Source organism: Salminus brasiliensis, chromosome 7, assembly GCF_030463535.1.
Source record: "Salminus brasiliensis chromosome 7, fSalBra1.hap2, whole genome shotgun sequence".
In the NCBI taxonomy this organism is placed as follows: domain Eukaryota; kingdom Metazoa; phylum Chordata; class Actinopteri; order Characiformes; family Bryconidae; genus Salminus; species Salminus brasiliensis.
The window spans coordinates 4,166,692-4,183,558 of NC_132884.1; the positions used below are offsets into that span (position 1 = coordinate 4,166,692).

The 16,867-nt window shown below is 45.1% G+C and overlaps 1 protein-coding gene across 1 annotated transcript in view; it reads left to right on the forward strand.

Annotated features, from left to right (window-relative positions):
• Positions 1-3,716: 3,716 nt before the first annotated feature.
• Positions 3,717-16,867, forward strand: part of LOC140559425 (uncharacterized) — a 51,306-nt gene continuing 38,155 nt past the window's right edge. The window contains exon 1 of the mRNA XM_072682932.1: positions 3,717-4,035. The gene's annotated coding sequence lies outside the window, so the exon portion shown is untranslated. The remainder of the gene's footprint in view (positions 4,036-16,867) is intronic.

A 16,867-nucleotide genomic window follows, 5' to 3' on the forward strand; every position in this document is an offset into this window, starting at 1 on the left:
TTAGCTTTAGGGTTGATGTTAGGATTAGGACAGGGGCAGGGGTTGGGTTTAGGGGTTAGGTTGAGATTAACATAAGGATTAGGACCAGGGTAATGGTTAGGTTTAGGTATTGGGTTGAGGCTAAGGTTAGGGTTAAAATTAGGATTAGGACCAGGGAAAGCTTTAGCTTTAGGGCTGATGTTAGGATTAGGACAGGGGCAGGGGTTAGGTTTAGGAATTAGGTTGAGATTGACATAAGGATTAGGACCAGGGTAATGGTTAGGTTTAGGCACTGGGCTAATTAGGCTAGGGCTGATGTTAGGATTAGGACAAGGGCAGGGGGTAGGTTTAGGTATTGGGTTGAGATTAAAGTTAGGGTTTGGATTAGGACCAGGCTAAAGGTAAGGTTTAGGTTTTGACTTGAGGTTTAAGGTTAGGGTTAGGTATTGGGTTACGGTTATGGTTAAAGTTAGAATTAGGACCAGGGTGAAGATTAGGTTTAGGGTTGATGTTAGGGTTAGAATTAGGACCAGGGGTAACTGTTAGGTTTAGGTATTGGGTTGAGATTAAAGTTAGGGTTTGCATTAGGACCAGGGTGAAGATTAGGTTTAGGGTTGATGTTAGGGTTAGAATTAGGACCAGGGGTAACTGTTAGGTTTAGGTATTGGGTTAAAGCTAAGGTTAGGGTTAGTATTAGGACCAGAGTAGAGGTTAGGTTTAGGTATTGGGTTGAGATTAATGTTAAGGTTAAGATTAGAACCAGGCTAAAGGTAAGGTTTAGGTTTTGACTTGAGGTTAAGGTCAGAGTTAGGTATTGGGTTATGGTTATGGTTAAAGTTAGAATTAGGACCAGGGTGAAGATTAGGTTTAGGGTTGATGTTAGGGTTAGAATTACGACCAGGGGTAACTGTTTAGGTATTAAGGTTTAAGGCTAAGATTAGGGTCGGTATTAGGACCAGAGTAGAGGATAGGTTTAGGTATTGGGTTGAGATTAATGTTAAGGTCAGGCTAAAGGTAAGGTTAAGGTTAGAGTTAGGTATTGGGTTATGGTTATGGTTAAAGTTAGAATTAGGACCAGGGTGAAGATTAGGTTTAGGGTTTAGATTGGGGTTAAGGTTAAGGTTAGAGTGAAGTGTTGACTGAATTTAAGAGATATTTAGTCCATTTTAGTATTTATATGTACTAAAGTACCAAAGTATATATTTAGCATTTTGTTTTGTATTTATAGATTTTAGATATTTATTTAAATATGAATAATAATCGTAACAATCTTGTTTGACATTTATTCAGAAACCAGCATTCAGATTTGGAATTCCTTCCTTTGAAAAAGGTCAGGATTAAATATTTGAGTCGTACAGTGCAAATGAATGCGATCGTACTGATCCAACAGAACCCCATTAAAGCTCTCAGAATTTACACATCAGAATCTGCACTCACTAACGGAGCAGCACAATTCAAGTCAAGTTATTAAGTCCTTAATTATGCCTGCCAAGCTTTCAATTAACAGGCAGTCATTTGGTATTGAGCGAAATTCAAACATGTATAACTGAACGTATCATTAAAACTCAAATATGCACACATGAATAATACGTCTTTGAATTTTCACTAATAGTTTAATGGCTCCGCGAATGCGGCCCCCGATTCAAGTTATCATTTAATCACGGGCCCCTTATTGCAGAGCTGATCTAGCAGGCCCAACTCCGAGCTCTGCAGCGCTTTGGCCTTCCAGGATTCCAATTTGAAACCCTGATAAAAACAAATGGAGGGAGCTGAAGTCCAGAGGCCTCGCTCGACAGCCGCTGTCCGCGGTGCTGAATCAGTGCTGAACTCTGCACTAATTTCTTTTGGTCCCGTCTAAACTTTTTCCACTTTAGCCAAGTCAGCTCCTGAGTGCTCCTCCGATGACGCCACAGCCGGAGCGGTTACTATTAACCTACTAGAGTTTTACAGTTTACTATGTGTGAGAGTGTGTGAGTGTGTGTGAGAGTGTGTGTGAGTGTGTGAGAGTGTGTGTGAGTGTGTGTGAGAGTGTGTGAGTGTGTGAGAGTGTGTGAGAGTGTGTGTGTGAGTGTGTGAGAGTGTGTGAGAGTGTGTGTGTGAGTGTGTGAGAGTGTGTGATAGTGTGTGAGTGTGTGTGTTAGTGTGTGAGAGTGTGTGTTAGTGTGTGAGAGTGTGTGAGAGTGTGTGTGAGTGTGTAAGAGTGTGTGAGAGTGTGAGAGTGTGTGTGAGTGTGTGAGTGTGTGTGAGTGTGTGAGAGTGTGTGAGAGTGTGTGAGAGTGTGTGTGCACAGAGGGACAACAAATCAACTGCAAATCATTTTTACAGTGTGTTTAGAGACCTGCAGCGCTGCTGAAGGAGGACACGGGTACCCAGCCAAAACTGTGTCTCCGGTGTTTTATAAGGAGGCTGCGGACTGAAGACAGCGTGTGTGTGTTTGTGTGTGTGTGTGTGGAGTAGTCTGGGGTCTCTGGTGCCAGTCAGACTCACCAGATGTCTTGGAATCTCTCGCTCTCTCTCTCCTCCCTGTACTCTCCATCACTCACTCTCTCATTCCTTCACATACCTCTCTCTCTCTCTCTCTCTCTTTCTCTCTCTCTCTCTCTCTCTCTCTCTCTCTTTCTCTCTCTCTCTCCATCATTTGCTGCCTGTCTCTCCCATCCTTTCTCTCTCCCCTTCTCTACCTCTCCTTTGCTTCTCTTTCTCTCTACCTCTCTCACTTACTCTCTCTCTCCCTTTTTTCTCTGGCCTGCTAGCTCACTGTCTATCTCTCTCGTTCGTTCTCCCTCTTTCTCTCACATGCTTACTGTCTATCTCTGTCTCACTCTCTCTGTCTCACTCTCTCTCCCTCTCTCTCCCTCTCTCTCTCTCCCTCTCCCTCTCTCTCTCTCCTTCGACTCTCTCTCTCTCTCTCTCTCTCTCTCTCTCTTCTTCGACTCTCTCTTTCTCTGTCTCACTCGCTCTCTCACTGTGTATTTCTATTCTTTCTCTCTCTCTCTCTCTCTCTCTCTCTGTCTCACTCTCTCTCTCTCTCTTTCTCTCTCTCTTTCTCTCTCTCCCTCTCTCTCTCTCTCTCTCTCTCTCCCTCTCTCTCTCTCTCTCTCTCTCTCTCTCTCTCCCTCTCTCTCTCTCTCTCTCTCTCTTCTTCGACTCTCTCTCTCTCTCTCTCTCCTTCGACTCTCTCTCTCTCTGTCTCACTCGCTCTCTCTCTCTCTCTCTTTCTCTCTCTCTCCCTCTCTCTCTCTCTCTCTCTTCTTCGACTCTCTCTCTCTCTCCTGTCTGCTAGTCCACACGTGCGCAGCGCACCCGAGCGCTTCGCAGGAGACGGGTATCGGCAGAAGGAAGAAGAGGAGGTAAAGGAGGAGACGTGCGCGCGCTGATGTCTTCACGGCTGCTCGTGCGGATCCGCTCTGCTTTCCAGGAACGGTCAGCCGTTCACTCAGGCGTCCTAGAGGTGCGGCGCCGCGCGGCGGGTGGGGGGAGCTGAAGAGAAACGCTCGTGCGCGTCATCGGACCGTCTCTGCGCGGAGTGGCCGCGCGCGCGCGCCCAGGTGACTGCTGGAGGAGGAAGGAGGAGGAGAAGCAGGAGAAGGAGACCTCAGCAGCCGGATGCAACAGCTTTGGTAGCCTTGTTGGCTTTTTGGTTTTCGGCGCGAGCCCGCCCTCGCGCGCAGCTCCACCAACCTCCTCGAGCTTCTTGTGGTGTTGCAAAACTACAGCTTCTCCACCTTTTCTTTAATTCTACAACTTGCAGAAACGCGTCCTTCTTAGTGCGCGAGACATCCGCTCTGAACGCGCGCCGGTGCGCATCTGGGGCGCGCGCCGCAGCCTGACCAGCTCGCCCAGCTTGCCCAGCGCGCGGCATGTGGATCTCCGCGCCCGAGCGGGATGTCGCTCGCGGACAACACGCTCGCCTCTGCCCCGCGGGAGCGCGCGCTCTGATGGTGTTGCGCTGGTGCTGCGCTTCGCCCTGCTGAGGGGGGTGGGGGAGGAAGACCGAGAAGGGGGCACGGATCTAGGCGCGTGGCAGCGCGCGCGGTCCGCGCTGCTCCGGCACAGGTGAGTGAGGCTGGATTGGATTGGCTCAAACACGGCGTGGAAGTTGCACGCGCGGTAGCGGACGCGTCGTAATGTGACATGATGATGCTGGACCGAGCGCGCGCACACGCACCCATATACACACACGCAACCGCTTACTAAAACACTCACGTGCACTAAAACACTTTATGCACACGCGCATATTCCAAAACCTGTAGGCATTCCAACAGAGCGTAGGATTCCCTTGGAGACACACACACACACACACACACACACACACACACACACACACACACACTAGTTCTCAGCTCAGTGGTCTGAATGCATAAATGAGTCACCAGTCAGTGTGTTAGAAGTCCTGGACAGGTGTGTGTGTGTGTGTGTGTGTGTGAGAGTGTGTGTGTGTGTGAGAGTGTGTGTGTGTAAGAGGCTTTCCTGATCTACTGTTGCGCGTTAACAGCATTACCAGCGTCACACACTCAAAAAGTAGCACGCGGCTGTAACAATTCCACGGATTTCTGTAAAATTCCATAAATTCCCGGATGTTGCACATTCCAGAGAATTCCAAGCGGGAGATCCTGGAGAGGGGTGAGCCGGATCAGTGGTCAAGGCTCGTGCGCAAAGGCGAAAGAGGAAAGCGTTGCACCGTACGCGGTGACCACGAGAGGGCGCTGTTTCAGTTGCAATGCACCTTATTGATGATGATGATGATGATGATGATGGTGGTGATGAGGAAGATGAGGATGATTCCTTGACATGGCAAGGTGCTATTTATACCTCGGATTTAATTCCCAGATGAAGGCAGCTTCACAGCCCAGTGCTTCAGAAGCAGCACCTCGTGAGGAGCTTTCCACAAAGCGACGAGGAGAGAGAGACATAGAGAGACATAGAGAGACATAGAGAGAGAGACTATGCTGACAGATTGTTTTCAAAGGCACTTCACCTCAAATGCCAACCAATTAGTGTAGAACCTACAGTAGAACGACTCAGGACGGATGCCATTTGAAAAAATCAGCCCTGAAGTCTCAAGATCAACAGGTTCCATGCGGACGGAGGCTCCGTCAGAGCCAGTGACGTGGTTCTAAAGGCTTGTAGCTCTGCGCAGCTTATTAGGGAAAAAGACCACTGTTAGAAAGTTCAGGAGAGACCAGATCATACATTAGAAAAGCTATACTTCTCAACTCTCCACAAGAAGAAACGCAATGCCATAGATGCCATAGAACCACGGTTCTATGTTCTATATTCCATGGACCCCATCCCCCCCACCCCAACACACACACCCTGAGGCCTTTGTTTGATCATTTACATATATTTACTTCCAGTATCTTCAAAACACTGGATATGTCTTGATACCACACTCTCAGCAAAAAAAGGGGGTTCTCTGAAAGGTTCCTTCAGGGTTCTATGTATTTGGGTTGAGGTTGAGGTTAAGGTTCGGGGTGAGGGATAGGATTAGGATCAGGGTAATGGTTAGGTTTAGGTTTTGGGTTGAGGTTAAAGTTATGCTTTAGCCCTGAAGACTCAAGATCAACAGGTTCCAGTGACATGGTTCTAAAAAAAGGGGTTCTCTGAAAGGTTCCTTCAGGGTTCTATGTATTTGGGTTGAGGTTAAGGTTAGTGGTGAGGGATAGGATTAGAGTCAGGGTAACGGTTAGGTTTAGGTTTTGGGTTGAGGTTAATTTATGCTTTATGCTTTAGCCCTGAAGACTCAAGATCAACAGGTTCTGTTGACATGGTTCTAAAGGATAGTGGTTCCGGCCATCCTAAAAGGGAAAAGAGTACAGTTAGAACATAGAAAGTTCAGGAAAGACCAGATCAAAGAATGGCTGCAGTCTGCCTTAGAGTTCATTTGCAAGAGCAGAACTGTTTCAACACAGGTGCCAAAAAAAGTTTGTTGGCGTGATGCTGTAGAACCACGGTTCTCAAAGCAATGAGTGAAGGCCAGAGACCTCCACTGGTTTGTTTGATCATTTACACATATTTACTTCCAGTATCTTCAGAACACTGGACCACACTATGACCACACCCTCAGAAAAGAAGGGTTCTCTAAAAGCGTTCCTCAGGGTTCTTTTAGTAAAAGCAATGGTTTTGTTTAGAACCCTGACCAACTTAAATGTCCATTTGAATGGTACAGTTAATACAGTAGTTTTTGTTGTCTTAATAAAACGTTCTTCACATTGGTGGGGAACCTTTTTTATAGACGGTTCCCTATAGTACTATCTATAGACCAAGACAGTTAGAACCCTTTTTCAGGACAATATTTAGGTCTAATATTTAGGGTTATTTTTGTTGCTATGCAGAACTTTCTTAAACAAGGTACTGTAAAAACACAGGCTCTTTATCGCATACAGAAGAACCATTAAAACTTTCAAATGGTTCCTTGAGTTGTCATGATTCTACTGTACATAGAGCAATAGTCTTTACTAAAGAACCCGACTGTAGTAAGTGTAAAATTTCCCACTGCACTTTACGCAAGACAAGTACACTGAAAAGTGTTCTGTCACTTAAAACAATTGTGGAACCATTTTTTGGTGCTACTTAAACTAGTTTTAAAAAGGTTCTAAAAAGAACCATCTGCAAGAGAGTTGTCTTGTATTGGAACAACCACTTAACCAAGTAAAGAACTTGTATGTATGTATTTAAGCATTAAAAGGGTTCTTTGACTCATGGTTCTATATAGAGTGCGTTCGTTATCCGTTGCCTTTACTAAAGAACCCTTGTAGAACCCCTTTTGTAAGGGTGTAGTTGATCAGTCTAGACACATTTGGTGTCCGAAATGTCTTTACTTCTTTACTTACTTCTTTACTTTACTTGCGCTAGAGCTACGAGGCACTGGGGTTCTTCAAGGGTTCATTAGCAAAGGCACGAGTTTTGGTTCTTTGCTTGTTTAGATGGTTCTTCTTCAGTGATGGAAAAGCTCATGTATGTGGTTCTCTAAAAAAATGGTTTAATCATTAAAAGGGTTCCAGCAATAGTTGCAGCACCCTTTTTGTGAGCATAATGGGCTCTACAGAGTTCTAAGAAGGGGTTCTTTGGCTTGTAATGATAATGGAACACTTTTTGATGCTATTTAAAACCATTTAGAACCATTGTTAAAAAGGTTCTTTGTAGAATCATACACAGCATGGTTTCGACAAACACAAGCAAGAGCCACTTAACACATAAAGGGTTCTTTAAGTTGTCATGGTCCATGACCATGTACCATGACCCTCAAAGAACCTTTAAAGAACCCTTTTAAATGAAGAAGGCTTACGGTTTTCCCACCATTCATTCAAACCGTTCCCACGGCTCAATCAGCCTCATAGCTTCAGTGCAAGAACGGGAAAAGGAAACTTCGGGTGCCACATCTGAAGGACTAGAACCTGGGATGTTCTCCTGACCGTCACAATGTCGTACGAGCTCTTGACGTCTGAAGATGGATCGCTGCTGCCGGTTGAGATGTTTTACAGTACTGTTTCAGTAATGACTGTACAGTAGCCTGGAAGATGGATGGCCGAAGGAGCTTTGCTCCACAGCTAATCAATACCTAATATCCACACCCCTCCAGAACCCCTTGTAAAGACGGTGTGAAGGGTTGTCGCTCAACCTTGGCGAGTGTAGTGGCGCCCTGAGTGTGTGGCTTCACTCCAAGGACAGATGTCTTCGTTTCTGTCCCCCCGGTGCTGCGTGGCCTTGGGTGGAAATGATCTGTTCAATGTCAGGGACTTATAGCATGGGCCGCTTATACATAAGAAATAGGAACCACCATCACCACCACCGACCTTTTTGCCACACCCACTTTCACTGTGTCTAGAATTTGCATAGAATTTTGTAGTCAATGGTTTACGGTCATATCCCATTCGAAGTGAATGCAGCTAAAAAGCTAAAAAGCTAACCTCCACCCAAGTGTCCATACGTCTGCTCTTACCATTCTGTGGAGGGGAAACCAACACCAGAACGTCCTTACCCAGAGAAATGGCTCAGGTTATGAAGCTCCGGTGAAGCCCCGGATGCGTCAGGTGTTAGCTGGGTAAGCTATCAGGTAAGACGTTAGCCTAAGCGCTAACCCACTTAAGAACCTCACAAGCAGCCGATGCGTCCTCAAGCCTCAAAAACGAGCCATTTCTCCAAGTGAGGACGTTCTGGTGTTGGTTTCCCTTCCACAGAATGGTGAAAGCAGACATATGCATGCTTGGTTGGATGTTAAGGATCTTCTGTGTTGTGTCTGGAACCGTCTTCTTCTAGAGAAGGTCTCCACAAAATAAAGACAAATGGCAAATGGAAAATAATGTGAATACATAACCTTGAGTTGGAGTCCAGAGCTCACCACATCACCAAGTTTCAGAGGCGGAGAGCTGTCTCTGTCTATTGACCAACAATGAAGGCCACTGGGTATTAGCAGCCAGGCGACTCTAAGCAGGCCCAACGTGTTCCACTAATCCCGATCACTCTGTTGTATTGTGCCGTGCCATGTTATGCAAAATCCCTCTTTTGTGTGGCGGAGGAAGCTTAAATCTCTGGGTTAGGACTTCGTTTAACGCGTCTGAGCTGCAGAAATGATGCCCATTCAGAAGCCAGCAACTTACTGTTCGTCCGAAATGCACACTAATTCTGGTTCTGGCGTTCAGCAGGAACATGCTGTGTGTAGGGCCGCAGAACAGGAGCAGATGTTTTTGCCGGGCTGGTGGGCGGCTGCAGATAGAAAAGCTCATTTGTGCTCTTATAAATTTTAAAGAGCTCAATCACGTTCTCTTATGACCGCTTATGATCGATATGTCTTATAAGCCGGCCCTCTGACCGTAACCTATAGCACATCTGTGTGTGTGCCTGTATATACATGCATACACACACACACAGGCCTCCCGACCCAAAGCTTCAACCACCAGAACTTTGTGCATGCACTCATCACACTCGCAGAATCACATCTGTGCACATCTGCCCTTAAGTTTTCACAAATACACACTGCTTTATGTCTCCAAATGTTTGACACCATAGCAACTGCCTAGCAACCACCAGGGATGCCATAGCATCTATCTAGCATCCACAAATCAACAGTACAGCTACCTTTGAACAACAACTTAGCAACACCATAACAACAACCTGGGATGCCATAGCAACCATCTAGCAACAACATAACAACCACCAAGGATGCCATAGCATCTGCCTAGCAACACTACAGCACCCTTCGAGCAACAACTTAGCAACACCCTAGCAACCACCTAGGATGCCATAGCATCTGCCTAGCAACACTACAGCACCCTTCGAGCAACAAGTTAGCAACACCCTAGCAACCACCTGGGATGTCATAGCAACCATCTAGCAACAACATAACAACCACCAAGGATGCCATAGCATCTGCCTAGCAACACTACAGCACCCTTCGAGCAACAACTTAGCAACACCCTAGCAACACTACAGCACCCTTCGAGCAACAACTTAGCAACACCCTAGCAACCACCTAGGATGCCATAGCATCTGCCTAGCAACACTACAGCACCCTTCGAGCAACAAGTTAGCAACACCCTAGCAACCACCTGGGATGTCATAGCAGCCACCTAGCAGCATCATAGCAACTGCTTTGCAACAGCATAGCAGCCACCTAGCAACTCCACAAGAACCACCTTAAATACCATAGCAACCACCTGGCAAAAAGCCACCCAAGTGGCTTTGTGGCAACAGCCTTGCGACCATTCTGTGGTTTCTTCAACCTTATTTTCTGTTGGTTATTTGTGCCAACACGTGGCTCTGATTCAGAGATTTTTGGTACATTTTGCCACTCAGAAGCGTGGAGTGTTGCTCATTAATATGCATGAGCTAATTAACATGTCAATTTTGAGGCCATGTGTAAAAATACTGTGTCAGGCAGCAGACCGACTGCTGGTATAATAGCTAGCCTGCACTGCCTGAGTCATAGGAATATCAATAGCTGCAACAAGTGGAGGTCGCTGCTGTAGAGTAACACCAACAGTGATGTTTTTATCCATGAGTGGCAGTTACTATCTACAGTCCCAACTACGCTTAGGTACTGCTCATTTTGTCTAGTATTCTAGACAAGTTGGAATGCACCTGAGAGGGTTCTAGAACGCAAGCATCTGGGATGCACCAGTGATCGTTCCAGAATGTTAGCATCTAGAAAGCGCCACAAAGTGTTCTAGAATATAAGCATCTAGACTGTGCAAGGAAAATTAGAATTGTAGCACCTGTAATGAGCCACAAGGAATTTTAAAATTGAGTTCTAGAACTTTAGCTTTAATAATGAAGCACAGGGAGTTCTTGAATTCTAGCACCTGGGAGGCAACAGAGAGTTCTAAAATATCAGCATCTGGAATACAGCAGAGAAAGTTTCAGGTTGTTAGAATCTAAAAAGCACCAGAAAGAGTTCTAGAATTGTAGCACCTGGAATGCAGCAGAGAGAGTTCTAGAACATTAGCATCTGGAATGCAGCAGCGAGAGTTCTAGAACATCTGCATCTGGAATGCAGCAGAGAGAGTTCTAGAACATCAGCATCTGGAATGAGCCACAAGGAATTTTAGAATTGAGTTCTAGAATTTAAGCATCAAGAATGAACCACAGGGAGTTCTTGAATTCTAGCACCTGGGAATCACCAGAGAGAGTTCTAGAATCCTAACATCTGGAATGCAGCAGAGAAAGTTCCAGGGCGTTAGAATTATATTACCTGAAATGCATCTGAGAGAGTTCTAGAACATTAGCATCTGGAATGCAGCAGAGAGAGTTCTAGAATTCTGGCACCTGGAATGCAAAAGAGAGAGTTCTAGAACATCAGCATCTGGAATGCAGCAGAGGGAGTTCTAGAACATCAGCATCTGGAATGCAGCTGAGAGAGTTCTAGAACATTAGCATCTGGAATGCAACAGAGAGAGTTCTAGAACATCAGCATCTGGAATGCAGCAGAGAGAGTTCTAGAACATCAGCATCTGGAATGAGCCACAAGGAATTTTAGAATTGAGTTCTAGAATTTAAGCATCAAGAAAGAACCACAGGTAGTTCTTGAATTCTAGCACCTGGGAGGCAACAGAGAGTTCTAGAACATCAGCATCTGGAATGCACCAGAGTGAGTTCTAGACCATTAGAATCTAGAATGTGCCGTGAGGTGTTCTAGAATTCTAGCACTCAGGATGCACTACAGAGTTCTACACCAAGCAGAGTGTTCCAGACCTCCTGCAGACTAGTGAAGCTTCTCTTTAAGGTCCAGGGCTTCTCCCCCCAAAACGCCTCAGAGCTGAATTGCTGATAGGGGATCAGATCCCCGGCCTGCGGTGGTCATAGCGACTGTGAGCCAGAAAGCATCTGCATCAACAACTGGCGCTTTCACAGGCTCTGTGAATAGTGTGGCAGGCTGGCGAGCAGTAGGGGGCACACAGTGGTGTGTGCAATCAGAACACCAGCCGGAGCTGCACCGCTAATTTAGCTTAATTAGCCGCGGTGGCGTCTGTAGCCGTGGGAATAATTATAACAGCTACCCGTTCAGTCAGTCATTAAAAAGGCATTTGTAAGAGAAGGGATGGAGTTATAAATTCTTCATAATGGCACAGGAATTCTGCGCGATCTTCCGTAAATGCGAGGCCGTGTCATCTGTCACAATACTGTCACGCGGTGACGAGCTGGTGAGAGTGGCGGATTGTGTAACACTGAACCCTGAACTGGAAACAGAACTGGGAGCGTTTAGCTGAGATCAGTCTCTGAAGTGGGTCCTGCTGTGTCCACATGGTCATTTGCACATCTGTCTCTGCAATGAGTGTAACGTAAAGTAGCTGAAGGTATCCATTTGAAGGGGTGTCCACAAGTATTTGGACACATAGTGTCTATCCACAGATGGTTTCTCAGTGAGCTTGTGCTTATTTCCAAGGCCCAGAAGCAGGAGTGTTATATTACAGTCCTTGTGTGTGTCATGTTCACTGCCAGACAAGCGCAAGGTCAAGTTCCTGCAGTACACACACAAGCAACCAGCGCTAACCACAGTGATACTTGTCCCTTCAGCTAAAGAGACAAATGCCTCATATATGTTTCATGGTGTGTCTGTGCTAGTCCTACCGGCCTGTCACCTCAATGCAGCGGTGGACCTCCCTTTGTGAGGCATTAGGCTGCTGCATATCAAAGCCTGACAGCTACACACTTATCATAGTAATCTTTCCCTGGCTCGCTCTCTCTTGCTCTCTCTCTCTCTCTATCTATGTTTCTATCCCTCGCCCTCTCTATAATGAAGATGGTGTAAATATGGCCAATTCTTAGGGTCCTGTGCTAATGTCACCTAGACAAAGAGTGTGACTGTGATGGACTACGTGGAAAGCGAGCGATGCCCTGTCTAATGCGCCATGGCAACCATTAGGTAGTCTAAGGTCGGTCCTGAAGCAGAATAATGGGACGTTCGTGGACATGTGATGTTTTCCAATAAATTACGTACATTCAAGTCTGATTAGCGTCAATTTTTCTTCCTGCAAATTGTGGCCGTCTGGATGCTGCCCTCGCTGCACTCTCTGACACTGCAGTGTAATGTGTACGAGGATAGTCAGGGGGGCGTGGCAGGACTCATACTATGAGAATAGTGCAGTGAGGCTCTGGTTGAATGTAAGGAAAATGGGTCGTAAAGCAGATGTTAACGATTGGCTAAAAGAAGTGATTGCATTTGGGCGTGGCCGAAGGCCACAGTGTAAAGGAAGTAGTATGAAAGCATGCGGTCATATGGGTCTACCAGCAGTGGCAGAAATCCCAGTCCACCCTAGTCCAGGCAATGTACTGTTTTAATCATCACTTGTCCCAAAGTTTTTAAATGTCTGAGTATTTTCCACTCATATATGGTTAAACAAGCATATTTACAACCCTGTTATTTTGTGCCAGACTTAATTAGATTTTCTTTTTAACAAAAACCGGACTAGCTCTACCTTTATTGGCTGGTGTACGCCATCAAGATGGCCCACAAGTGGCGCAATAGCTTAGCTTAGCTTACCTTAGCTTAGCCTAGCTTAGCTTAGCGTTGTAACAAGAACCAATACAAACAAACATCTTACTCTTACAGCAATCAGCAAATCCCATTTTCGGGAGTAGAAATGTCACTTGAGACCAGGGGTGGGGAACTTCAGTCCTGAAGGGCCGGATTCCCACACAATTTTCGGACTCAACTCCACAGCTAATTACCAGTCGAGATGTTTGAAGCAAGAAACCACTGACCGTGCAGCCCTCGGTTCTTCTCTCTGGAAGTTCATTGATTCATCCTCACCTCACTGCATGACTATGCTTGTGACTGTATCTGCATGGACCTTTTTCCTCATGGGTTCTCCTTTTGAGTCTGTAAAACTGCTTCATGTAAGATATGATTTATATTATTATTATTATTATTATTATCATTATTATTATTATATTGTCACAGAAAATCTTTTATAGGATGAAGAAAAAAATGATAATTTTTTATAAACTTTCAATGGTCATTTTGGAGCATTTCTATTTGTCAATTTATCATAAAATTGTGACGCAACGTTAAGAACAACTGCCGGGTTAAAATGATGTCAAAAAGTAAAAAATTCCAATGGGGTTTTTTCACATTTTACGACCAAAGCTAAAAGCCTAAGTCTAATAGTGACTGTTCGCCACTATTCGCCACTGTTTTGCCTCAATGCCACTGTTACAATGAGAGCGGTTTCCAAAAATATGCAAATATCCAGTGGCCTGACCACTGTTGAAGAGAATGACTGACTCGAATTGTACAAACCTAACCTAACCTAAACCTAACTTCTAACAGATGTTTCTAATAAAGTGACCAGGCCATATACACATAGTCAACCACTGAAATGTTGCTGCGTCTGATCTAGTCAAACCAGTGCGCCACTCAAATAATAGCCTAACTGCTCCCATGAGGTGTTCCTATGGTGACCCTTTCTTCTTTCTTTTCCATTGATAGACTGGGTAGAGAGAGGGCTAATGTTTAGGGCTAATAACCAGCAGCAACAGATAAAGTCTGTATGCATATGGTAGGTGTTTCTGATAAAATGGCCAATGAGCATATGGACAAGGTGTTTCTGGCAACTCAGTGCATGTCGGGGTGGTATTTACAGCAGCCCACTGGTATAGGTTCTTTATAGTGCTCTGTGTGTGTGTGTGTGTGTGAAGATCATAAGCAACCACAAGCAAGTCAATGAAGTCAGTGTACCGAAGTCTATTGATAGAGCTAAGAAGCACAGCGGTGATTGCACAGTGCACAGTCTGGTATACATATTTTCAGGTCCTGTGGGAAAGGGGGTGGGGGTGGGGGTTGGGTGTGGGGGGGGGGGGGGGGGGGGGCTGTGATAATGATTTAGAACCAGCTCAAGGTGCGCTATTCCTCTAAATGAGGAGTGTATGTGTGTACATAAGTGGCATATGGGTGCCTTATCCTCTGTGGATTAGAACTGGATCAGCAGGAAGTGCAGAGATCCATGGTGAGCAAATCTTTAGGGAGTTTTTGTGCTTTCCTGTTGTTTGGGGTGAGCTGGGTTTGATGAGTCTGGCAGCTGCAGTAACTCTAATCAGTCTAACTGATCGGTGAAGGCTATTATTTGTGCTGGCCCCTGGTGCTTGGGATAATTGAGCTGTTTGGTCCAAAAACCAAGCGTAAAGCCATATCTGGGATGCCAGGTTTAGGCACTGCATTGATCAAGACTACCAGACGCTTACAGAAATGAACAGGGAATGATCTAGGGAATGATCACTGACCTAGGCCTAGCAGACCTGGCAGATCCTTCCTGCATTAATCATGGGGGAAAGCATTTACATATTTAGACAAAAGTATTGGGACGTCTGTTCATTCACTGTGTCTTCTAAAATGAAGTAGTTATTGAAGAGTTTATTCTGCTTTTGTTGGAGTAACTATCTCTACTGTCCAGGAAAGAAGGCTTTCTTAGATTACTGGAGGAGCATTGCTGTGATAATTTGATTGCACTCAACGACAAGAATGTTAGTAAGGTCAGGATGTTAGATGATGATCACCACCCCACCTCATCATTCCCAACTCATCCCAAAAGTACTGGATGTGGAATCATCCATCATTCCAGAATGAATGATGATAATGAATCTGTCCCTTAAAGTGTTCACAAATATGAGAAAAGTACATGCTTTAGTTTCGGATCGAGTCTCTTGGGGTTTCTCAGATGTCCCATCTCCAACACCGGTGGCTTTTCCCGCACAGCCAGGAATCGAACAGGGCCTGTAGGGTTCTGCGTGGGCGAGCGCGGGAGTGTGTTTAACACCGCTTTTGTCTCGCCACCAGTTGCTCCATTTGTTCATCCTGGATCACATCTTTTTCTTTTTCTGCTGTTTAGCACTACCTCACGCACAGTCCGTATCGACATACGGAAGAAGGGGAGGAGGTGTGTGTGTGTGTGTGTGTGTGTATGTGTGTGTGTGTGAGTGTGCATGGAGAAAAAGACACTGATCTAAGTTTGCTGGCAATGTGAGTGTGAGAGAGATAGTCTGGCCAAGGCCAACAGTAAACACTTAGATAGCCAGGAATGTGGATTCCTTTGTCAGTGTGTGTGTGTGTGTGTGTGTGTGTGCGTGTTTAAAGTGTTGCTTGGTGGGCTTGGTGTCGCACTGAATCTTAAAGAAATGCATAATATGCAACTCTCTCTCTTGTTTCTCGTGTCGTGCAGCCCCCAACCCCCCCCCCCCCCACACACACACACACACTTCTCACTCTCTCTCTTTTTCTGTCTTTTTTGTCTATTCTGTCCTTTTCACTCGTTATATTCTCTCTATTTCTTTCATCATTTCTTACTTTGTTTTCTTTCACCCTTTCTTTCTTTCTCTCTTTCTTTCATCATTTCTTTCTTCCTTTCTTTCATCTTTCCTTCCTTTCATCATTTCTTTCTTCCTTTCTTTCATCTTTCCTTCCTTTCATCCTTTCTTTCTTTCATCCTTTCTTTCATTCTTTCTTTCATCCTTTCTTTCTTTCTTTTATCCTTCCTTTTGTTCGTCCTTTCTTTTCTTTTTTCATCCTTTCATTCTTTCTTTTTTCTTTCTTTATTTCTTTATGTCTTTCTTTCGTTCATCTTTACTTCCTTTCATTATTTCATCCTTTCTTTCTTTCTTTATTTATTTAATCATTTTTTTCATCCTTACTTCTTTCTTTCTTTCTTTCATTCTTTTATCTTTTCTTTCTTCATTTAATCCTTTCTTCCTTTCTTTTGTTCTTTCTTTCTGTTTTCTCTTACTATCTCTTTCTATTTATTTATTTATCTTTCTATTCTCTCTATCTTTTCTCCCTCTTTTTCATTTCTGTGTCTTACTGTTTTTTTCTCATTCACTCTCTCTCACTCTCCTACAGCATGGATTCCTTCTCTCTCTCTTGCCCTCTACTTCTTTTTTATTCTCTCTCTCTCTCTCTCTCCCTCTCTCTCTCTCTCTCTCTCTCTCTCGCTCTGTTTTCTGGTATGTGTTGGAGGGTTTTCTGTGTTTTTCACGGTGTTTTCTCAACAGCGCCCGTGTTTCTCTGCCAGTGCTGGTAGGGGTTATGGCGAAAACGCAGAGAACGCCTCTGTTGATGGTTCTGAAAAGACGAGCACGTTTAACCTTAGCCACACTAGCACATGCTGGGCAGAGAAGCAGAGAGAAGAACGTGATCAGTGATAAGAGAACATTTGTGGATGAAATATGTCTTCTCCTGGCTGAAGCTCAACACGTGTGGGTGAATTCATCTGAACAGCTCAGTGACGCTAGCAGCAAACATTAAGGCTCTGTACAGGTCCTGTACATGGATTAGGCCTAGTCTTAGACTACATTCTAATGCCCATTGTGATTACACACTGCCACTCTGGCACTGTCATTTTAGCCTAGACTGAGACTTAGTCTGGGTCTGGGAAGGCATCCCTGCATTTCCAGCTGTTGA